Source organism: Lissotriton vulgaris, chromosome 1_1 (assembly GCF_964263255.1).
Source record: "Lissotriton vulgaris chromosome 1_1, aLisVul1.2, whole genome shotgun sequence".
Classification (NCBI taxonomy): Eukaryota; Metazoa; Chordata; class Amphibia; order Caudata; family Salamandridae; genus Lissotriton; species Lissotriton vulgaris.
Genome location: NC_141685.1, coordinates 712,109,943 through 712,134,246, shown reverse-complemented (window position 1 = coordinate 712,134,246; position 24,304 = coordinate 712,109,943). Strand labels below are relative to the sequence as shown.

Genomic DNA, 24,304 nt, shown 5'->3' with positions numbered 1-24,304 from the left:
GTATACTAGGTCACAACCTCAAAGGGGACATTCTCAATTGTTGTATATTAGGGAATTCTAAATGTTGGCTACACAGTATTCTCAGGGCAATTATTTCTCACGTCAGCGTTGTTCTGCCTTGCAGATAACTGTACTCTGTGATTCTTGTTAGATTCAGATAAAAGAACTAAAAATTTTAAAATGCTGAAAAATAGCGATGTTGCTTTGTTGGATCGCTGTGCTGTTTTTTTCAGTGCCATGTGTTAATAGAGGCGGATGCACACCGTGTCCACTTATTCTCTTTCCACTCTACCCTCCATTTCCCACTCGGTATGTCCCACCTCACCAAGTAACTTGAGCCTAGAATTCACAACATATTGTATTCACTGCTTGAATACATAAGCAGTTATGCTTGCTTACCATGCTTACTGTAGCACCACAGAGAGAGCTTGCATTAATTTGCAAAAACTAATCGAAGATGGAGCGGTTATTTCAGAAAATGGACCAAATCTCTTAATGATGATTAATAATTAATTTAATAAAAGAAATATATTAGGTAATATAGATGAAGTTTTTATATTCATTTTCATATAGCTACATTATTTGACTACATATATTTCACAAAAACACGGAAGGCATTCTACATTGCTCGCAGTCTACTAGCAGTTGTAAAAAACAGGGCTGAATTCACTGTTCCTTCTGGCCTGTGATATGTTAGGATCATGTGTTTATCGGTTGCAGATGCAAATACTTCTTCCATTGTGGACCGCCCATGTTCTAGGTGAAAAAGAGGGCAGCATATCATTTTCTATCCGTACTTAGGAATACAGTGAGTTTGCTTCCTTAATGAGGAGCGCTGATGATTTCATTTACATATTCATGGCCAATTATTTTGAAAGCCAGCATGAAAATGCAATGTAGAAAGGATTTTTGATGAGTATTAGTTGTGTTCCCCCCCCCCGTCAAATGAATGGGGGATTGTTCATTAAAGATATTGCTCCACGTAGTTTTTAGGCTAACACTAAGATTTTTATGTTCAATGTGTAAAGTTTTAATCTGCTTACCTATACTAAACAATGATCAAGTTCTAAGGCACTGATTCCCACCTTGATTATTTTCACTGCCTTACTCATCCTCTGTGTGTTTTTTCTCTGCTCCAAGAGCTCATTATTGAAAAAGCTCCTCGCTATTCTGGATTCAGAAACAGCTGAAAACACTTTTTTTTTTTACATTCACTTCTGATGGCACAGAGTGAGAGAGTGTAGCAAGAGCACCCCTGTTGGGGAGAATCTCCATGCAAAAATAAAATATCCGGTCCAAAGGCGCACTTTAGCGTTATACACCGGCTGAAAACAATAGGTTTTTACAGGAAGTCCTAAAAGTATTCATTATATATTCAAATATTTTCATTGTGTGTTAAACATGGGCGATCCTCCCCAGGAATGTTGGCTGACTGCAGCCAACTGTGGTGGATAGCGCACTTTGAAATTGTTGGGAATTAATAGTCTACCTCAGTTGGATCAAGTGAGCGTACAGGTTCTCTCCTGAGAACTTTTTCTAAAAGTGTCCAAATCGTGCATTTTACTTCAAGATTTTCAAGGCATAGGTTTTGAAGGCATATTAGACCCATGAAATATTCCATTACTTTGATGGTGTGCATGAAAGTCTAAACTTCTGCAAGTGCATTTGGTCAAAGGACTGGATTAGCCTCCAAGGAAACTTGGCAAATAGAGAATGTGCATTTTTCAGACCAATAGCGCAAGAAGGTTTTCTAAAAAAAGCCTTATATTTTAAGGGCACATCAGATGTAAGGGTATGCAAATCGACAGTTTCTCCTAGCATATTTCATGGTGTATATATATTTTGCTACTTCTATCCTTTTTCCTATCCTTCCCCCAGTTCCTATCCAAACAGACGGCGTGTCTTATATGTGGCAGCACGACGGTGGGAAAATGACATTTTAAACCTATCTCACAATCTCAATGAGTAGAATGCTAGTCTCCCTGAGGTTAGGCAGATATAATTGGCTTAGATGATAGAGCTCAGATACCAATCTTCCTGGAATAAGCTTCAGATTTCATTGATGATGATAATGTCATAAAAAGTTGCATCAGTAGAAATGAGGAATAGTCTTCATGTCAGCAAGTGTCCTCAGGCTCCAAACATACTACAGCCACTGGAAATGTTGGCTTGCTTGAGTTGTGTATCAAAAATCAGTATTAAATGAATCATTGTTTAAAAGAAGTAATTTTCTTCTCACAACATTTTACGTTTCCTGAAAATACGCTTTTCATTTTGGCTGAACAAGGCTTAATGCACCTAAACAACTAGTCATTTTTGGACAATAACATTTGCTCTTCTGAACCAAATCTTCAATTATTTAAATTGCAAATCCCTCACTGTTAGAGGATGGATTAGTAAATGGTGTACACGCTAAGGAGTGATGCACCTTGCACTAACCCAGGCAATCCTTTTTGTAATTTTAGTGGTCTTTCATAACCATAGAAAGCCCTCAAAGTGGTAGCTGGGCTGAGCAGCCTTCAGGCTTATCTTGAAGGATTGTAAATCAGCTTGTTTTACCACAGTTAATCAACAGTGTAGATTTGATGAAAAGGAACCACAGAGTGTTTTAATAAAATAAGTCTATTTATTACACAACTTAATCACCAACACAATTGGTATATCTCCTACTTAGGGATATCAACAATATACTCCAGAATACTTTAAATTAATCAGGGAAGTAGCACAAATATTCACTGGTCTCCGGGGGAGACCAAGCTAAATACAAAGAAAGTGGAAAGCGACCTGCAAAGGTGAATGGGACTTGGACCAGAAGACTCGGAGGAACTAGGGACACAAGGAAGGAACCACCCAAGGTAAGTACTCAGGAACCCCACGAAGGCTTGTGTGCACAGTGGAAACACAGCTGCATCCCCAATGGAAGTCACTGGAGAATTCTCAGTTGCAGTTTTAAAGAAGAAGGGCCCTTCCCAGAGGACCCCGAAGAAACCCTTTGGAAAATGGAAGGTTAGAGAGCCACCCAACCCGTTTATGCCCCAGGAACCATTTTACCTGCACCAGGGAAGCCGGGTGCATAGGAGTGAATAGACGTCCAAACCTGCTGTAGACTACATTGGACCACCTCGAAGAAGATGCCTCTGGATAAGCCTGTGAAGGAGTCGGGTAGAATCCTAGAGTGGATTCTTGAAGAGGAGAAATTGCAAGCAGAGCAGACAGTCTATGCCACTCCGAGGTGACCAGAAGGCACGGAAGCACAATGCCTACCTATGCCAGGAGGTTCAGGAGTTAAGACAGTGATCTTGTCGCTGCAGCTGTGAGGACCAGGCAATGCTGAGGAAGACCAGGAGCTGTGCTCCAGCTATTCCACGTCGGATGCCGGTCTCTAGGTGGTTAGTGTCCAGTGGGAGCACCAACAAGCCATGGTAGCCGCAAACGGCATGGAAAGCAAAAATATGCCAACGTTGGGACCAGTATGGTCCCAGGGACTCAGCAAGTGCAGGAGAGTCAGAGCAGGCACTCCGCAAGCAGGAGAGCCCAGTCAAGCAAAGGAAGACCCCCAAATGGACCCACAGCCGAAGGCAAAAGTGTAGCATGAGGACTTCAGGCAGCTCACAAAGATGGAGGTCCACGGTGCGGAGGATGCAGTGAGGTTGCTGATCTTCGCAGGATGAGATGCTGGAGGCTGGAGTGTCTTGTAGCTCGAAGATTTATGGAGTGCAGAGCCAACAAGCCTTGGAAACGGCAAGTCGACTTGGTACACAGGGGTTTGGTCTCAGCGGCTCAGACGAGGGATAATGTCCTCAAAATTGTAGAGAAGACAGGTCAGGCCTCTAGGGAGCTGCAGAGCCACCTCCTGTGTAGGTGGACCTCAGAAAGTCCGTAGGACGACAGGAGCAGCAGACTGATCAGCTTTGTTTCAGTGCCTGCATATGCAGGCAAGTGACTCCTTCACTCCAAGGGAGATTAGTTTGGATGTCCTTAATGCCCACAGGTCTTCTGTAGAACCTGGATGAAGCACAAACAAGGTAAAAGACTTGAAGAACAGCGAGACCAGGAGCAGCAGGAGTCTTCCTTGATGCAATCTCAGTTCCAGTCAAAGTCCAAGTGCCCATATGGTCAAAGAGTGTCTTGGTTTCAGAGGTAATTCTTGTTCCACGACGAATCTAAGTACATACCCTTATGGAAGCCCTTAAGTACCCTAAGAGGAGCGGCTAGACAGAGGGGAGCATACTCCCCTGTCCTTTGTTCAGTTTCACGCCTGAACTGGCTCAAACCAGAGTATGCATGGAGGGCACCAAATGTGCCCTTCAATGCTGTCTGATGGCATTGCATTGCACCCCCACCCCAGCCCTATAAACTAAGTCCTGTCTGGGAGCTAGTCACACAGGAGCTGGTCACACCTCTGTGTGACTGGAAACCTATTGTTCTACCTTCCCCTGCTCAAGCTCAGCTCATCAGCAGGAGGGCCGGATCGTGTCTCTGGTCGGCAGCAGCACTAGCTTGGGGGCAGACCCTGAAAGGCTGTCACTAGGAGTACAGTGTGGGCCCCTAAGGAGCGCCCCAGTACATGGGATCATATTTCCAGCTCCAGAATTGGTGTTAGGGTATGATTCCAACATGTTTGATACCAAACGTGACCAGGTTCAGTGCTGCCATTATATAGTTAGACATCTCGTAATGACTGATGTCCACCGTATATCTTAAAACGGCTGACCACACTTGCAAAGCCTGTATAATTGACTCCAGGTTTTGTAGGGGTGTCCTGCTCATGCAGGGGCACCCTCACACTTCTAACCAACTGTACTGAAGGGCCCACCATAGGGGCGACTTATAGGTTTTAAGTGCAGTGACCTCTGATATAAGGAAACTTACAGCTGTTTTGAGGGATGCAAGCACCATCTCACACAGGCTGCAATGGCAGGCCTGTAGTCAAAGTTAAAGTGGACTCCCATGGGTGGCACAATAGATGCTCCAACCCATGGGAGACCGCTGGTGTACCTATGCCCTGGGTTCCTCAACACCATATACTAGGTACTTATAAGGGTATAACAGTAGCCAGTTGTGGCTGTACCAAAGTACTTACCAGAGCCAATTCAGGGGAGAGGGCACAGTTGCTGGGGTCCTGATTAGAAGGATCCCAGCAGACTACAGTCAAAACGCACTGACACCAGGCAAAAATTGAAGGTAACCATGAAAGCACGACCCTACATTCCTACACCCACCATTCCCCTAAATACCAACTTATTTCCATCTAGCGCTCACAAATGCTACTGTCCAATATAGAAACAAGTCTGCCTGTATTGCCCATATATCCTTATTTTAGGAGCTTTTCCAGGAGCCCCATAGCAGCTACGTGCAGCTGCATTCAGATTGCAATAATGACAGCCTTTTACCTCTTAACCGTACTATTGGACCCAAACTGAGCATCATATGGACCCTGTAAGCTGCTACTCTCAGGGTAGTTAAGTTGAGCAGTCCAAGGTTCACTTAAGGAGAAATATATGAGGCAGAAACATAGAAATCACAAAACATCTCATAGCAATCATTCAATCATTTCATTTTCAAGTCAATAGTTTTACTGAACAGTCTGATACACAACTAAATGCTATACATAAAATCCAGAGGGGAAAAGGTGAGGGAACAGTGACCATTCTCCTACATCTCGTAGTGGTGTCCTGAAATTAGTCAGTGCCTTGAAGGTGTGAAGCCACAACACTGTGCTGTAGCTGGCTGTATATTGGGCCTGGGAAGTAGCTGCACTGACTCGGTCCCAGTCCCACAGACTCCTGTGATGAACTCCAAGGTTGCAATGAGTGCCTAGGTTTGCGTCTTAAGCACTGAAGAGGCAGGGCTGCATGTTTACAGCTGTGCTGTGGGAGCAACAATTGTGCTCATCACTCGGAAGCAAATGTTCCTTGCTGGGTCTTCCTCTGTCAATACCTCACACCTGTTTTTAAAAAAGGGAATAACCATAGCCCAGCTTGCAGCGGAGATGTTTTTGAAGGGATTGTGATGACCTTTCACTGATTGTATTTGGGAATTTTGTTCCGGCACCAAGCTGTCAGAGGGGCATTTGCTTCCTTGGATGAAACCTTAGTGTCAAGGAGTCACAGGTGCCAATGCTTCTTTGAGGAGTGAGCCATTATGGTCAGGGAATGCTACTGTTAAGCAGGGCACAAGGTCTCACTGCTGAGCCTAGACCTGGTCCTGGTCCTGGTCCTTCCCTGGGCTACAGAAGGCTGATGTCCTCTCATCCTGCCTAGCTCCTTGAATCCTATCCATTATATGTACCCTTTCCTTCAAGCAATGATACCTCGACCTCCATCCTCCAGCAGTCAGTGGGGTCCTCTCCTTCAAGCGTATTGGAAAACATGTCTTTCTGGCAGGATGAGACCTTTCTCTCCATACTTGTTCCTGAACCTGGCTGGGGAAGTTAGCATTTAATGACCCTAACCCTGGAGCTCCAAGTTCTTTCTTGTTCTCCATTCATATGTGAACCCTGGTTCTGGTTGTTGGGAAATTGTGGCACAGTGATTTTGTTTCTGCCCCATACGTGTACCAAGTTGAAAGACAGAGCTTGTGAAATCAACAGACTCAGTTCTGGAACTACTGCAGGCTGTTGCTGACTTGGCGTATTTCTGTCCGGCTCGAAAAACATTGTATTTATCCTTTTGTGATAGCAGAAAAGTGTAGTTTGACCAGGAGATCCCTGTATGGGAAGACCCAAAATGGAGGCACAAAACAAGGAGAAACATCCTCATCTAACTACTATCTTTATCTGATGTTGTGTAACACTCCTAGGAAAAATTAATCCTGAAGGGGGCAAGGACTGTCCGTACACTTCAAGGGCACCCTTTGTTTCATATCCTTCATACACCAGAGGCTAGTCCTGTGTAAAGATATGCATGTATGATTTAGACAAGCCCTGCAATACACACTGCTGTCAGGAAGGCTTTCTATACCCTTAATTGTAGGTGCTCCAAATGTTCAGGAAATCAGTAGGGATTTCTGGATGGATAAATGCACATCATGTACATTCCAAACACACACCCTACTGCACAGACCGTAATCAAACTCATGAAATAAGAAAGCAGTGGCCATCTAGCTCATTTCTAGAAGTCACAGGCTTGACAGCAGCACTCTTTCACAAAGCTGTGCAGCAGCTAGAGGTTCTCCTTCTTGGAATCCCATTATTTCGATCAGATGAATGGGGTAATATTGGTGTCCCATGTGCAAAGAGGTGTCTCGGATGCTTGCATGAATTGTTGAGAGGGTCCAGAGACTATGTTGTAAGCATGGCTGGTGGCAAATCTTGCCAGATGGTTTCTCCCATTTGTCAAGGCTTTCTTTTGGATAAAAAGAAGCACTGCAAAATGGAAAAGAGTTGAAAAGAGAGCAAATGAGGAACAATCTGGCAGATGCATCAACGAAAATACCTCCCGGTAAAACACCGAATCGGTAAAACAGGCCGATACCGAACGCAAAACCAGAAAATGCTATGCATCAACCCAAAATCGCTAAAAAATAAAGAATCGCTAAAATCCCCCCGCGGTAAATTACCAAATCGCAAAACAGACAATCGGAAATACCGAACCCCAAAGCTGACCTCGGAAATACCGAATCGCTATTAACGAATCGCAATGGAATGCATGATAAGTCGCTAATACTGAAATACCCAAAAATCGCAATTTAGCATGAGCAAAATAAGGGGAATCACAATCAGGAGGTAAAGTAAACAGAAGGATAGGAAAAAAAATACACCCCATCAGCAGGTGCTGACAATCAGTAACCCTTCACAAATGCCCTGGGAAACCCCACATGTCATCCAAAATGGCTGCCCTCTACGTGCTTGCTAGGAGGAGGAGGATCAACGCCCAGGCCCAGCGCAGGAGGAGGATCCAGGACAGGATCTTCAGGGTGCGCATCACTTTTCTGGGGCAGACCAAGGAACAGGTGTACGATAAGTACCGACTCAACCGTGCCATGATTATGCGCCTAATAGCAGACCTGGAACCATTACTGCATCACGAGACCCGTAGGACCAACACCATACCAGCCCATGTGCAGGTCCTATGCTGTCTGCACCTGCTTGCGTCTGGAAGCTTCCAGGGGGTAATAGCTGAGACTGGAGGTGTGTCGCAAAGCGCTTTATCACGCTTCTTCCACCGGTTCCTAGAGGCCATGCTGACATTAATAAATCGCCACATCACCTTCCCCACAACCCCCCAGCAGCTGACCCGCACCAAAGGGAAATTCTACCAGGTGGCACAATTCCCCCATGTCATAGGGTGTGTTGACTGCACGCATGTCCCCATCTGTCCTCCATCAGCCACTGAATACATATTCTGCAACCGGAAGTCATATCATTCTATAAATGTGCAGGTGGTGTGCAATGCCAAGTACATCATTTTTTTTTTTTTTTTTTTAAATATATTTTTATTGCAGGAATCAGTAAAACAATACAGTAGCGACCAGTATCGAAGTATAAACAACTTATACAAAGTATAGCCCACCGACCCCCTTCCATAACGTTGTTATACAGCCAATCAGCCCATATGCCTGGGGTTGGGCGGCAAGTGCAGCTGGGGTCGGTAGGATGCTGGAGCTGGTCCGGATAACACACTGTCCGTCATCTGCTTTTCTAAACAAACCCAAAACCCCAAAAAGAAACCCCCCCCTCAGAATTCCCAGTAACTGTGGAACCCCCCCTTCCCCCCCCCCCCCACCATCAGCGTCAGGGAGCTCATCAACATAGGATCCACTGCTTGACCCACGGGGAAGGTAATAGTGCTGTCAATGCTAATGTTTAACGGGACTCGGGTCGAGTTGCTTCTTCACTTTCAGAGTCGCTGGGGGTACAATAATCTCTGAGGGCCTGCACCAGCGTTTCCCATTCTAACGCGGCCTCCTGTGCCTTCTCATTGCCCTGCCTCCAAGCCAACTGATATTTTAGCGCGCTCTCACCCGCCGCCCATTTCAAAAGCTCACTGTGCCATCTGCTGCCTGTAGGACCAGCCCGTGCCTTCCAGTTCCTGGTCACCTCTCGCTTAGCAAGTAGGAGCCCCAGGTCGATAAATTTACTGGTGATTTTATTCCGGGGGGTATGGGGGAACCAGTGCAAGAGCCCTACCGCCACATCGAATGATAAGTGCCTCCCCGTCACCTCTTCCAAAGTCGTCGCCACCTCTTGCCAGTAGGACGTCAGTCCTGGACAGGCCCATAGCATGTGTAGGAGGTCCGCCTCCTGAGCCGGGCACCTAGGGCATTCCGCCGCAGCCGTGGCAAAATAACGCCTAATCTTTACCGGGGTCAGGTACGCTCTATGGAGAACATAATAGTGGACCAGTTGGAAACGGGCGCTACGTGTACCCTTCCAGGCACGCCTCACCAGCTGGGACCAGGTCGTCTCCGGGATCTCCCTACCAATGTCCACTTCCCAGCGGGACTTCAATGTGGTGAGAGGAACCAACCCCTCGGTAATCAACCTGCCATAGAGGCAAGTGACCGCCTTCACCGTGCCCGCCGACATCATTACGTACTGGCACACCTGAGACAATTGAGGTTCCTCTAGCCCGTTTTGCCAGTGCGCCTGGATCCCTCGCACAATGGCCGAGTGCAGCAGAAAGTCGCCCCGGGGGATCCCAAAGCGGTCAATGAGATCCTGAAAGGACAAGAGCGCTCCGTCCTCGTACAGGTCCCCGACGAGCTGTAACCCGGAATCCTCCCAGTCCGCCAGTCGTGACCAATCTCCTCCGTGGGGGAGGGCCGTCAGCATCCCCAACGGTATTTCAGGCGCATATGGCGTCCGTAGGCGGCCTCTGTTGTGAGCCCGATTCCAACAGAGTCGGATAGTCCGCTCCTCCATCGACAGGTCCCGTAGGACCAAGCGCTGTCGCAGCGCGATAAAGGAGAGGACGTGCCTGGCCATACCCGTCCCTCTACCGTCTTCCGGGCCTCTGAATTCCCTGGCTATCTCCTGGGTGTAGGTCTGGAGCTGCGCCGCTAGGTAATACTTCTCGAAGTCCGGCACGGCGAGCCCCCCCTCGTCCTTCGGCCTTATCAGGGTATTGAGGGCCACCCGCCGCCGGCCCGTTCCCCAGAGGAACCCGACCACCATAGAACGCAAGCGACGAAACGTAGCCGGTGGGACCCAGATCGGCAAAGTCCGAAAGTAATACAATAGCCGTGGGAGCGCCACCATTTTGAGCAGGGCGATGCGTCCCGCCACGGAGAGCGGCAGCGTGGCCCAAAAGTCCATGCTACCTCGGAGTGCTCGCATGCAACGGGCGATGTTTCCATCTAGGAGGTCGGGTTGGTCGTGGTACACAAATACCCCAAGGTATTTAAAGCAGTCGGGCTCCCATCTGATCTCCTTACTTAGCGCAGGAGTGGGGGTGCCCCTACGCATCGGGAAGAGGCAGGTCTTAGACCAATTCACTTGGAGGCCTGAGACCGCACCGAACTCCGTTAGCGCTAATTCCGCTCCCCGCAACGCGTCGATCGGATCCTCCAGGAAGAGCAACAGGTCGTCCGCATAGAGCGAGACGTAATGCGGGCCCGCCGCTGTCCATAAGCCCGTATAGTGGGCTCCCGAGCGCAGATGCATCGCCAGTGGCTCCACCGCCAGTGCAAAAAGAAGCGGGGATAAGGAGCACCCCTGCCGTGTGCCACGCTCCACCGGGTATCGCGATGAAATCAAAGGGCCCGATCTAACCCTGGCCGAAGCGGAAGCGTAGAGGACTGCTGTCCATTTGATAAATCCCTCCCCGAGGCCGAATTTCCGTAACACCGTGCATAGGTAGTCCCACTCCAGGCTATCAAAAGCCTTCTCCAGGTCCACCGACAAGACAACCGGGGACGGGGCATCCACGAATGGTTCCCCAAGCAAGCGGAACAACCTTCGGATGTTCATAGTCGTATTCCGCCGTGGAATGAAACCGGCTTGGTCCTCATGCACTAGGGAACTCATATGTCCCAGCAGCCTCGAGGCCAAGATGCTGCTCAATATTTTGTAGTCCACCGTCAGCATTGAAAGGGGACGGTAGGACCCCGGGTCAGACGAGTCTCGGCCTGGTTTGAGGAGAGGAACCACCAATGCCTCACACATCGAACCAGGGAGACGACCCAACCTCTTCGCCTCCCTGTAGACCACCAGTAATCGAGGGGCCAAGAGGTCAGCGTAAGCTGCATAGAATTCCACCGGAAGGCCATCTAGGCCCGGGGTCTTGTTCCTCGCCATCCGTTTGATGGCCCCGCGGATCTCCCCCAAGTCAATATCAGAACCCAGGGTTTCCGCCACTTCCTGTCCTACTGTGCGGAGTTCCAGTGGGCTAAGATAGTTATCAAGCCGGTCTGGGTCTCGTGCGGAGCGACTGCGGTATAAACTTTCGTAGTAATGCCGGAAGCAACTAAGAATCTCCGGTTGGGTGCACACCTCGGTCCCATCTGCCCTACGCATATTTGTCGTCGTTTGGGACTGGCGCGTAGGGTTGGCCAACCACGCCAGCAACGCGCTCGACCTGTCGCCCTCCGCAATAGACCGGACCGTATAGGCCTTATAATCGAAACAGCGGAGCCGCTCGACCTCCACCGCTACCTTCTCCCTCGCCTCCATCATTTGTGTTTGCAATTCCGGGTGTCCGGGGCGGCTAATTTCGAGCTCGCGGAGTGCTCGGTCCGCTGTGTCTAATTCAGCCAGGATAACACGCCGCATGCCCACCTTCTTAGAGATACAGTAGCCCCTCACCACCACCTTGAAAGCGTCCCATTCGAACGCCCTAGTACTCGCGGAGCCGCCGTTGGACGCAAAATAATCCGTGATTCTCTCCCCTAGGTCCGCCTTGAAGACACTGTCCTCGAGGATCTCGGGGCGCATCTTCCAGGTGGGTACTGCCGGCGTCCCAGGGAACCAGCGAATGTCCAGCAGGAGGGGGTTGTGGTCCGAGATGGTCCGCGATAAGTACTCCGATCGGACCGCTGCCGAAACTAATTCGGACGAACCAAGAAAGCCATCCAGTCTGACATGCAGCTCATGAAGGCTCGAAAAGTATGAATAATCTCTAGACGTGGGGTGATGCGCCCTCCAGATGTCCGTCAAACCCCAGCGGGTCTGCCAATCTTGACGACCCTTAGCCGTCCGCCGGACCGGGGAATCAGGGAGCGGGGGATGTGAGCGGTCTATGTCTACATCCACTACGGAGTTAAAGTCTCCCCCCAGCAGGAGGGGCCCGGCGAAAAAGTGGGCCAGCGAGCCCGATAACCTGGAAAGGAAGGCAGTCTGGTCCACATTAGGAGCATACACACAGCAAACGTTCAGATCCCTCCCTCCTAGAGTGCCCGAGATGGCCACGAAATGCCCCTCTGGGTCCAACACTGTCCTCGTGACCTGGAAGGGGACTCCTGCCCTAATCCATATTAGCGCCCCCCTGGCATAAGCAGAGTACGCCGTGTAAAAGACCTGCCCTCGCCACCTACGCTGAAGCGCCGCCCCTTCCGCCTTGTTCAGATGCGTTTCCTGCAGCAGCGCCATTTGCACTCCCCTACGCACTAAATAAGCATGGACCTTGTGACGCCTGGACATAGTATGAAGCCCCCTCACGTTCCATGTAACACATTTCAAGTTAGCAACATCAGCCATTGTCCCAGAGTGTTCTTGCACAGTCTCCCCGTTCGGGTCCCCACAAAGAAAAAGCATCAATCCTCCCAGCGCTGACGGCGGCCATTTTCCCCAACCAGAACCAAATCACCCAAAAACCAACAAAGCCCCCCCCAACCACCCCAGAACAGGACCCAAACTGCACCATCTAGATCCCATCCAAACCTCTACGGAGATCAACCCCAAAATCCCCACTAATCCTACGGTCGCCACCGTAGGAAGGCCTTATGGGCCAGGTGCGGGCTGGGCGGAGGCAGTGGGCCCTCGTCGCCCAGGCTACCAGGACTATAGTAAACCCCCACCGGTGTCACAACCTTCCGGGGCAACAGCAGAAGCCCCCCAACCCTCTCTCCTTCGTTGTCAGCAATAAAGAACGGCAACCGCCTCCCCCCTGCCGGGCCCCCACCCAAAACAAGGCAGCATACCCCGTTACCCTTGTCCGTCCAACAGGTCCTCCACCGATTTCGGTGTGATCACCGGTGTATGGGTACTGTCTGCCACCGAATCTTCCGAGTCCGAAGGTGCCCCCTGAGCACCCGGGTTTTCTTCCTCCTCCTCGATGACTTCGCCTCTTGATCCCGACAGTTCCGACAGAACTTCCAACACTCCTCTCCGCTCCGATGATGTCTCCGCAGTCGAGGGCCCTCCCGTGCGGCCGCGGCGGTTCCTGACCCTCTTAGATCGCCTCCTTTGTTCCGGCTCCTCCCCCTGATGGGTCGAGGCGCTGTGACCATCTTTCCCTGTCCGGTACAGTTCGAGCCAGTCACAGACCTCCTCTGGGGTGTCGAAGAACTGGGTTTTGTCGTTGACAATGACGCGGAGCCTTGCGGGAAATAGGAGTGAATATTGGATGCCCTCACTTCTGAGGTCACGCTTAACCGCCAGGAAGGAGAACCGCTTGCGCTGCGTCTCGTAGGTGTAGTCAGGGAAGATGTTCACCTGACTGTTTGCAACCTGGAACGGGCCGTTGTGCCTGGCGGCATTTAGGATCAGGTCTCTGTCCCGGAAATGTAGCAGCCGCGCCACCACCGGCCTTGGGGCTCGTCCCAGTTGTGGGGGCCGTGCTGGGACTCTGTGGGCCCTTTCTAGAGTGTAAAAGGAGGACAAGCCCTCCGGGATCACCGTGTCTCGGAGCCAGGTCTCCAAGTATCGCACCATATCGCCATCCTCGATTTTTTCCGGCAGGCCCACCACCCGAATGTTATTCCTCCTGTTGCGGCCTTCCGCATCCTCCGCCCTCCGTTCGAGGGTCTCAATTCGGGACATGGCATCCTTTATCGTTGCAGCCAGGGTTCTCTGCGCCGGTTCTAAAGTTTTCACCGTGTCCTCCACCTCCTTGACCCGGTCTGAGAGTTTACCATGGTCTGCCCTAAGGAGGCCCAGGCCAGTCGCCACCTGGGCAATGTCCTGTTGGAGGGCCGACCGAGTTGCCTCTATCGCTTCCAGTACACGGTCGAATTGTTGCTGCAGTGGTGCGCCACCAGGTCTTTTAGGGTCTCCATGCTCTTCCTTGTCCTGGGCTTCAGAGTCCGAGGTGGTCTGGCTGGATCCCTTGGCTCCTTTAGGTTTCCCCATGCTGCCAGGGGCTCTCCGTGAGGGTCCCGGAGTAGGCGTCTCCGTGTACAGGTGTCCAGCACGACCTTCCCGGGAGTTCGTTCTCAAGTCGGGTATGGGCGATCTCCTTCTCCAGAGCCTGTGTAGACTCCGCCGCTTCGGCTCACGCCACCGCCACGGCGTCCGAGGGTACCGATGAGGGGGCGGAGACAACCGTCGCCGAGTCGGGCAGGCCCTTTCACCCACTATAGCTCCGGGGCGAGGGCCACCGACTCCCTCGGTTGATCCGTGGCGCCAGGGTGTCGCGCCACCCATGTAGTCGGGCTGGTCAGGAAATCGTAGCTAGTTGCGGAGTCGCGGTGCAGACCGCCGCCTGGAACAGAGGGCACCCGCTCCCGGTGCCCTCTAGTGCGTGGGCACCCGCCCGGTCGTCTAATCGAGTATGAACCCGTTGCAGAAGGTCCAAGCCTGCCAATGTCCAATGTCTAAAACAACCGAGGGTGGTGAAGCCGGGTGCCAGTCGACACCCGCGAGACCTCTTCAACTCCGTAGTTACGATCCAGGGGACAAAGGGGTCCGGGCGCCATGTTGGGTCGCACTCCGCAACCTCGCAAACTTCGGCAGTTCTTCGTGGCCACCCCCGTCCAAACTCCACCAAGGCCCCCGGCAGGGTGTCGTCGCCTCGCTCAACCGAATGCGGGGTCCGGGGCGCGCCTCAGCCTCCGATGTTCAGGATAATTTCGGGCTTAGTCCCGGAGCCGAGCTTTCAGGCGACCATCGCCATCGGCGCCCAAGCCACGCCCCCCTGCCAAGTACATCATTACGGACCTTTAGCCCAATTCCCCGGGAGCACACACAACGCTTACATATTCCGTCACTGTGGCCTCCACAGGCGCCTGATCAACGGTGAATTTGGAGAGGGACACCTACTAGGTACATATTGATGCATCATCGTACTCTCCATCCACTCCATCCCCACATGTATATTTGCAATCATGCTGATGACCATTCTTTCCCCATCCTGCAGGTTCAAGTTCAAGTTCAGGAATTTGTATAGCGCACTACTCACCCAGAGGGTCTCAAGGCGCTTGGGAGAGGGGGGTGCATTATTTATCGAATAGCCAGGATTTAAGTTCCTTCCTGAAGGAAATGTGGTTCTGGGTAAGGCGGAGGTGAGTGGGGAGAGAATTCCAGGTCTTGGCCGCCAAGTAGGAGAAGGATCTTCCTCCCATGGTGGATCTTTGGATGCGTGGAACTGCAGCGAGGGCTTGATTGGAGGATCTTAGTTGGCGGGTCGGTGTGTAGAAGGACATTCGTGTGTTGAGGCATTCGGGTCCTAGTTTGTAAAGGGCCTTGTGTGCGTGGGTGAGGAGACGGAACGTTATTCTCTTGTTGACGGGAAGCCAGTGGAGGTCTTTCAGATGACCGGTAATGTGAGCTTGGCGCAGGATGTCCAATATGAGTCTGGCTGATGCGTTTTGGATGCGTTGGAGTTTTTTCTGTAATTTGGAAGTGGTTCCGGCGTAGAGGGTGTTTCCATAGTCCAGTCGGCTAGTGACCAGAGCGTGGGTGACAGTCTTTCTTGTTTCGGTGGGGATCCAACGAAAGATTTTTTTGAGCATACGAAGTACGTTAAAGCAAGAGGATGAGACGGCGTTGACTTGTCTGGTCATCGAGATGGAGGAGTCTAGGATGAAGCCTAGGTTACGTGCGTGGTCTGTGGGTATGGGTGCCGTGCTCTGGGCCGATGGCCACCATGAGTCGTCCCAGGCAGATGGGGATGATCCTAGGATGAGGACTTCCGTTTTGTCTGAGTTAAGTTTTAGGCGGCTGTGTTTCGTCCATTCGGCTACTTCTTTCATGCCTTCATGAAGATTGGTTTTGGCGGTGTTAGGGTCTTTGGTAAGGGAAAGGATCAGCTGGGTGTCGTCAGCGTAAGAGATGTTGTGGAGGTTGTGTTGTCGCGCGATGGGGCTCATGTAGACGTTGAAGAGGGTGGGACTGTGTGATGATCCTTGTGGTACTCCGCAGATGACTTCGGTGGATTCTGATTTGAATGGGGGAAGTCGGACTCTCTGGGTTCTTCCGGCGAGGAACGAGATGATCCAGTCTAAAGCTTTTCCTTGTATGCCGATGTTGCTGAGGCGTTGTATGAGGGTGCTATGACTGACCATGTCGAAGGCGGCGGAGAGGTCGAGTAGGATGAGGGCAACTGTTTCTCCGTTGTCCAATAGTGTTCGAATGTCGTCTGTCGCTGCAATAAGGGCGGTTTCGGTGCTGTGTTTGGCTCGAAAGCCGGACTGTGAGGAGTCGAGGGAGTTGTTGGATTCAAGGAAGGCGGCGAGCTGTCTATTGACGGCTTTCTCAATGACTTTGGCAGGGAATGGGAGGAGGGAGATGGGGCGGTAGTTCTTGAGTTCAGAGGGGTCCGCTGTGGGTTTCTTCAAGAGGGCGTTGAGTTCGGCGTGTTTCCAGCTTTCCGGGAAGGTAGCGGAGTTGAAGGAGCAGTTGATGACATCACGGAGATGGGGTGCGATGATGGAATCTGCTTTGTTGAAGATGTAGTGGGGACAAGGGTCGGTTGGCGAGCCTGAATGGATGGAGTTCATTAGGCGGGTGGTGTCTTCAGTGGTGATTGGGTTCCAGGCGTTAAGGATGTTAGGGGGCGGTTTAGGTTCGGAGGTGGTTGGAGTGGACTGTTCTTCGGAAATGTTCTCAGAGCTGTTATGTTTGTCGGCGGTTTTGTTATAGAAGAAAGAGGATAGGGAGTCGCAGAGTTCTTGGGAGGGAGTGATGTCGTTTGGGCTGCGGTGGGGTTGGTAAATTCTTTGACGATGTTGAATAGTTCCTTGCTGTTTTGGGCGTTGTTGTCGAGATGATCCTTGAATGCTGATTTCTTGGTGGATCTGATCAGTTGGTGGTGTTTGCGGGTGGCTGTCTTGAAGGTGGTCAGGTTGTCAGTGGTTGGGTTTTTTCTCCATGTTTTCTCAAGAGTACGGCATAGTTTCTTGGATTTCTTAAGGTCCTCGTTGAACCAGGGGACTTTTTTGTTACCCTGTTTGGTTTGGTGGTTTTTCAAGAGTGCTAGTTCGTCAGCGCTGTGAGTGATCCATTGTTTGAGTTTGGTGGCCGCTTGGTTTGGGTCCGATGAGAGGGCAGGAGGGTTTTGATTGAGCGATGTGAGGAGTTGCTCGGTGGTGATTTTGTTCCAGTTTCTTCGTGGAATAGGTTGTGGGGGGTTGTGGGGGGTTGTGGGTCGAGGTGGTTTTGTAGTTGAAGTGAACACAGCTGTGGTCCGTCCAGTGGAGAGCTGTGGTGTGATCGAAGGAGATGTGCTTACTGGAGGTGAAGATTGGGTCGAGCGTATGTCCGGCTATATGGGTGGGGGTGTCAACAAGTTGTTTGAGTCTGAGATTGGCCAGGTTGTCGAGAAGGGTGGTGGTGTTGCTGTCGTTTTTCTTTTCCAGGTGGAAGTTGAGGTCTCCCAGTAGAATGTAGTTCTCGGAGGCGAGGGCATGTGGGCTGATGATGTCGGTGATGTCTTCGTTGAATTGTGTGCGGGTTCCTGGTGGTCTGTAGATGAGGGTGCCTCTAAGCGTGGTCCTGGGGTCAGTGTGGATCTGGAAATGAAGGTGTTCGGCGGTCGCGAGGTTATCGTCGGAGCTGGTCGTGATTCGGATGGTGTTCTTATGGACGATGGCGATGCCTCCTCCTGTTTGGTTGGTGCGGTCTTTTCGGATGATCTTGTAAGCGTCCGAGATGGCTATGGCGATGTCGGGTGCTGAAGAGGCGTTCATCCAGGTTTCTGTAAGGAAGGCGATGTCCGGTGAAGTAGTGTCGAGTAGGTCCCAGAGTTCTGTGGCGTGTCTGTGGATGGAGCGGGTGTTTAGCAGGATGCACTTCAGGTGATTAGGGTTGGAGCTGTGTTTGGAGTTAGTGGATTTGGTGGGGGTCTTGATGCAGGCGAACTTGCAGGAGTGGCAGGCGAAGTAGCCGTGGGTACGTCCTGGGGCAGCTTCGTAGCAGGTGACAGCGCATACGCATTGCATGAATATCTACTCACTCCCTACCTCAACCCAGCTACACCGCAAGAGCAGCGCTACATCAGAGCACACAGCACAAGGAATGTGGTTGAGCGTACATTCGGCATCCTCAAGAGTCGCTTCCGAATACTGCACAAGACTGGAGGTGCCTTGCAGTACGACCCAGTGACGTGCTGCCAGATCATTGCTGTCTGTGCCATTATGCACAACATCGCCACACGCAGGGGGATACCCATAGAGGTGGACGGAGAGGATGAACTACGTGCACAGCAACCCCCCCCAACACCGAAAGGCACATGTGCCCAACACAGCTGAAGGGCAACGGAGGCGGACATACATCACACGGCATCATTTCTGAGAGTGCCTTGACAACAGGATCAGATTTGCAAGGGTTTAGTGGGCATGGACACCTGACTGGTGCAGATATATACGGAACACAAACATGCTGCTGCTGCAGTTGAAGTCTAACTTAAATTGTCCCTTCTCAGAACGGGTGATGCGTGTGGCACTTTTGTCTGGCCATGGTTATGTCACCAAGAACAGTGTGACTTTGCCACATGTTCACTTGCGTTTGCCTCGTACCCCCAGTCTCTTGTCCTGTGACTCCTCGGCTTCTCCACGATGGGTGTCTGTGGCAGTTGCATTGCGCCCACTGCGCCTCCTCCCGCTGGTCTCCGGCAGGGAGACGCTGCTGACACTGGAGGCTGCCTCACTCCCCTCTTCCGCTCCCAGACTGCTGACACTGGCTGACCCAGGCTGCAGTAGCTCCACTGCATTGGTCATCCTCTCAAGGGCCTTTGCCACATCCCCACAATAATGACCTAGGTCCACTTGCAGGGACACGGACCTGCGGGACAGCACAGCCGTGCTGTTGCACAGCTTATTGATGGCCTTGTTTGTAGAATTCACTGCCAGCATGATCTGCCTGTGACGCCGGCGCTCACTTTGTTGGCCTGCGACTGCGGCACGTGTCAGTTCCTGCAGGCAGAGCTTGATTTAATTGTTGCCGGCAGCTACGGCAGTGGTGTGCTCACGCACAGCGTCAGTCATGTTGCCTAGTTTGTTGCAAAGTTTGGTCATGGAGAGTTTCATGGCACCCATGTGTCTCCCCTGCAGGCGCTGGACACGCAGCATCCGGGTCTCCACAACTCCGTACCCTTCGGACAGATCGACTGGTCTTGCAGCTGCCCGACCCGGGGGCACAGTCCTCTGCCTGATGTGCTGTTGTGCTGCAGTTTGGCTGGTTGGAGTGACGACAGCCTGGCGTGGGACATTTTGGGGTGCTGAACTCTGATCCAACTCTATCACGGGCAGGGAGGAAACATCTGCTCTGCGCCTCTGCGGAGTGGCCCGCACTGGTGGTGGTGGTGGTGGTGTCTTGGACCGCGAGGATGGTGGTGGTGGTGGTGGTGTCTTGGACCGCGAGGATGGGGGTGGTGGTGGTGGTGGTGGCTTGGACCGCAGGGATGGTGGAGGTGTTGTCCGCCGTGGTGGTGAAGGGGAGGACATGGCTTCAGCTCCCTGTGAGCACTCCGCATCGGTCAACACTGGTGTCTCTGAGATGACGAGGCGGCCACTGTCGTCAGAATCGATGGGGGATGCATCTGTGTGTGAAACAGTGCATAGTTATTATCATGGTATTGTATGTGAAAATAGCTTTGGCATCTCACAATAAATAACTTTTTCGGACAGACGTTTCGCCCTTTGCAGCTGTATTCATCTCTCGGGGTTCTGGCATGCACCCATTCATGTATTGACTACTACTCCCATGGTGCAACACAGTGGTGAGGGTATGTGTTTTGGGCACCGATACATGTGCACTGGGTCTGGCATGGGGGATTGGGCAGGGACTTACTACACGCTGCATTGTTACGCTGCCATGCATCTTACCTTGTCCTCCTTCCGCAGCACCAGAGGTGTCCAGACGTGTGACCCCCACAACAGCTTCCGGTTCTATGGTGGACTCCACTAGGTCCTCCAGGGCTGTGTTAGGCGTCACATTGGATGTGCCCCCTCCTGTGCCAGCAGCATCCTTGACCCTCTGCGCAATCCTCTCCTTGGCCCTCTTATGCAGGTCATACCAGCGTTTTTTTAAGTCGTCGATGCTGCGGTGGGTGACTGCAGGCATTTACCTTGTCCTTGATGGCAGCCACATCTTTCTTTTCTCTGCCTCAGGGACCTTCAGCGACAACTTCCCAAATAGTCGGTCATTGTTGCTGGTCACACACTCTATTAGGATTTCCAGTTCCTTATCAGAGAACCTGCGTTTTCTCTTTCGGTGTATGTCCTTTCCCTGCTGGGGGGCCTCCTTCTCCTTCTTGTCCTGTTTGCCTAGTCCTGGTTGCTGGTGGTTAAGTCTGGGTCCTCAGCTCCTGTGCTCTGCCTCCTCCTCTGTGCTACTCCGAACACTGAATGGATCATGGGCTGTCCTACTTCCTGGTTGTGATGTCATCGGCCTGCTTCCGATGCGTTGCGTATTTTTGCCGTTTTCGCTATTACCGAATTCGCAAATACCGGATTCACTAATACCGAATCGGTATTTGCTAACTTGGTATTTGCTAGTCTCGCTCACGGACTTTCGCTATTTAATAGCGATTTTTACCGATTCGTAATTTTTACCGATTACATTGATGCATCGCGGTTTGCATGTAGCGATTCCTTATTTTTCGCTATTACCGACATGTATTACTGATTTTTGATGCATATGCCCAAATATGGATTACCAGTCGTCAAGTCAACACCGTGTGCCTCTTGATTTTGAAATAGGGTTCCTCTGAAGCCCTGCCTGATCCGTAAATGCCACTTCTTTAAAAGTGAGCCATGCCTGGCTCTATTGGGACAATATTCAGCTTCATTCTCTTCAAAAGAGAAACAGTTCAGCATCTGGGGGAGGGTGCCTGTTGCTTAGACAGTCTATGTCGATAATTAAGGTGCTGAAGGCTTCATAATGTTTTTTTACTTTGTTTGACTTACCAGAATTGTGATTTTGCAGTCATGCGTGCTTGTGAGTTGTGAGGCACCATTGACCTTTGCCTTTTGCTCGTGGGGATTGGTCGTGGATGCCTATCCATGAATGGTATGTATATGTTCTATCCCTGCAATGTGTTCCTTTATTTATTGCATAGAAACGAATGCATTGGATATGGCCATGCGTCTTTATTTGGGCCACAGTGACCTGATGTCCCCGCTATCCATGTTAAGAGTGTTGACTGATGCAGTGGCGTAGCGCGGGCAGGCTGTTGCCCCGGGTGCAGAATTCTTAGGCATTCTTAGGGGTGCAAAATTTGAAAAGAAAAGTGGAAGGATACTTGCCTTGCCCCGGGGGCTGGTAACCCACGCTACGCAGCTAAACAGATGCATCTGCCCAGAATGTATATAGCAGGAGCGAAGTATCAACATTTGCAAGTGGAAATCTTCAGCATGCAGCCACATGAGATCTCTTCAGATGGAGATGCATTGCTGGAATTATGATGAGCCGCTCAATGCTCTCCAGAATGGTAGAAATTCTGGGTAAACATATCCTCGCTGGAGAGACTCAGCCAAATGATATAGGACCGGATTCAGCAGCTGTGAATAGCAGATATTTGCCTCTTAGAAAAAATATCTTTAAATCAATATTCTTATCGCTCCAGTAGGTGCTGGAGTTCACCTCATTTGATTATATATTTTTGGCACACACTATCACATATAAATTAAAAAAGCGACCTTCGGGACAGAGGGACTGACAATCTATTATTGATTCGATTTATATTAGCAGACAGAGACCCTCCTTGGCCTGTGTGGCAGGATCCATTGGGGTTTCTGGTTTCTATGCTGGGTACATACGTCATGATTAAGTGAACAGTGCACGTGATCCTGGCACGTTGGCCCCCATGCATACTTTCAGATTACTGATGAAAGACCGGGTCAGCTCCTCACATACCTTTAATAGGAAAGGTTAAGCGATGCTGATTCAGGGTAATGCAACTAGAAATCCCAGGCTGCAGTCAAACTGAAGTCATAGAGAAAGCCACTAGTTGAAAAATAATGGATTATTAGAGGAGGAAAGAACTCAAAAGCTACTGTTCTGCAGTTTAACATACTCGAAAGACCTAACCCATTCTCAACCCCCTACATTTAAGTTGATCATAATTGATATGTTTCGACGGGGGCTAAAACATAATAAGAAAAGACTAAAGGTAACCTATTTCCTGAAAATGATCTCCGGAGAGACTGTTTCTGATGTTATTTAAATGCACTTGTAATGTATTGATATGTGCATGCAGCGGCTGAAATTGTATTAACATAGGACAATACAATGTTTTGTAAAAAAAAAAACAATATTTCAAAAGGAGGCATGTGGTATAGAAAAGTGATAGAATAAGAAATGTAGGTAAAATCTCAGGCATACATGTATATTGCACCTACAAGGCTTCAATGTCATGCAGCCTATCCATTGACCTCTATTAAGTGTACTCCTCTATTAAATGTTTTGTGAAGCGTCTACCTGTCGCCTAATGGACATTTCACAGCACTAGAACACAGCAAAGTGGTGGAATGGACAGGAAGCAATCTTGCCAGGGTCAGGGAATGTCAAGTTTGTCTCACTGGTTTCGGTCAGCGCCGTCATTCTCCATGCGGCGAATGAGCCCCAGTCTTTAAGGGGATGTGGACTTTCAAGAGAAGCCCTTCTTGTGCGGGGTGTTTATTTGAGCCCTTTCTGAAGGGATGGAAGGAAGTCATGGCCCTCAGATGAGGGTCAGGAGCTTCCAGATAAGAGTGGCCTGCATTCTGATAGTCTTGCCTCTGCTAGTCTAATTGAGTTCACCTTGAGTGTGATCTGGGGTCACTTCTGAATGCATTTTGTGATGCTTACCAGAAAGTATTTTAAGACCATGCACAATATTCTGAATCTAAGATTTTGTACCGTTACATGTTTTGAATCTAATATTTTGTTACATTGGAACTGAGTGAAGTTGTTTTGGGATGTGATCTACCTTTCCAGGTACAAACCTTAATCCAATTTCCTAATTTTGGATCCTCAATATTTTCTGAATTCACTTCATTTGGTGCCACATTGTATTCTATATCACAATAGCTCCTGTCGTTCATGGAATATTGGAATTCCCATGAATTACAGACGTTGTTGGCTAACCTCTTCATCCATAGTCGTGCTGGTGAATTGAAATTGTAGATGGTGCTCTAGTTGGCCTGTTCTTTATGAGCAGATGCTACGTTTTGATGCATGACCATGTTCAGGGGACGTCTTCAGACGTGACACTGCTGCTACAATTAGCGTGTAATGACTCTCATTGAAAGAGAAAGTTCTTTTTATTTGAACCTTAAATTACATTGTCCCTTAAACAGTGATGAACATGACATGTTGGTCCTTCTACCAATTTATCCCACTATTTCTGCTAAAATAATACAAATATTTCCGAAATTACCAACCGGTTAGTACAAATATTATAAAACATTTATCCAGTATGTGTTATGTTTGTGGGTGGTCACATGACTAAAAGTTTTTAGGTCTCTGCTGGCGATAGCACGCGCATGTGCTACTCTCTGCATTCAAGAGCTTCTTGAAATCAATATGGTTGAGGAAGGGGACTTGAAGTCCCGCCCCCTCTTCCCATTGGCTCACGTCATAGCTTAGGCTAAACACTGGCATTCTATTGTTAAGTAGGCTTTTTAGTCCCTCCTTGTTGACGCCCTGTCCACGCCCACCGGGATTTGATCTTTTACTGGCGGCGTTAGACTATGGCCTTTAATTACTGGGTAAGCGCTATTTGTTTCCCAATCCCTCTGTCTCTCTCCCCGAGCAGTCCCTTTCCTCTGTCTCTTTCAGAGACACAGGTGCTCCTTTTCTCCCTTGTACCCTTCGCTCGCACCATCGCCCCCTTGGATCGTCATTCGCTCCACAGGGATGTAATCTTCTCTCAAATTTTGATTCCTTCCCTGTTCTTCTCCTCCCTGTTTCTCTCCTCTCATATCTCTGTTTCTCTAACAATCCCGAGGCGCTCTCATATTATCCCTGTCACTCTCACGTATCTCCATGTTGGTTCTCCCCTCT

The 24,304-nt window shown here is 50.1% G+C and overlaps 1 protein-coding gene and 1 pseudogene across 2 annotated transcripts in view; one reads left to right on the top strand and one right to left on the bottom strand.

The window, feature by feature from the left end:
• DENND1B (DENN domain containing 1B) overlaps positions 1-24,304 on the top strand; it is a 1,279,546-nt gene that overhangs the window by 583,754 nt on the left and 671,488 nt on the right. The gene's annotated exons all lie outside the window — the stretch shown is intronic.
• Positions 18,814-19,761, bottom strand: LOC147747697 (uncharacterized; annotated as a pseudogene).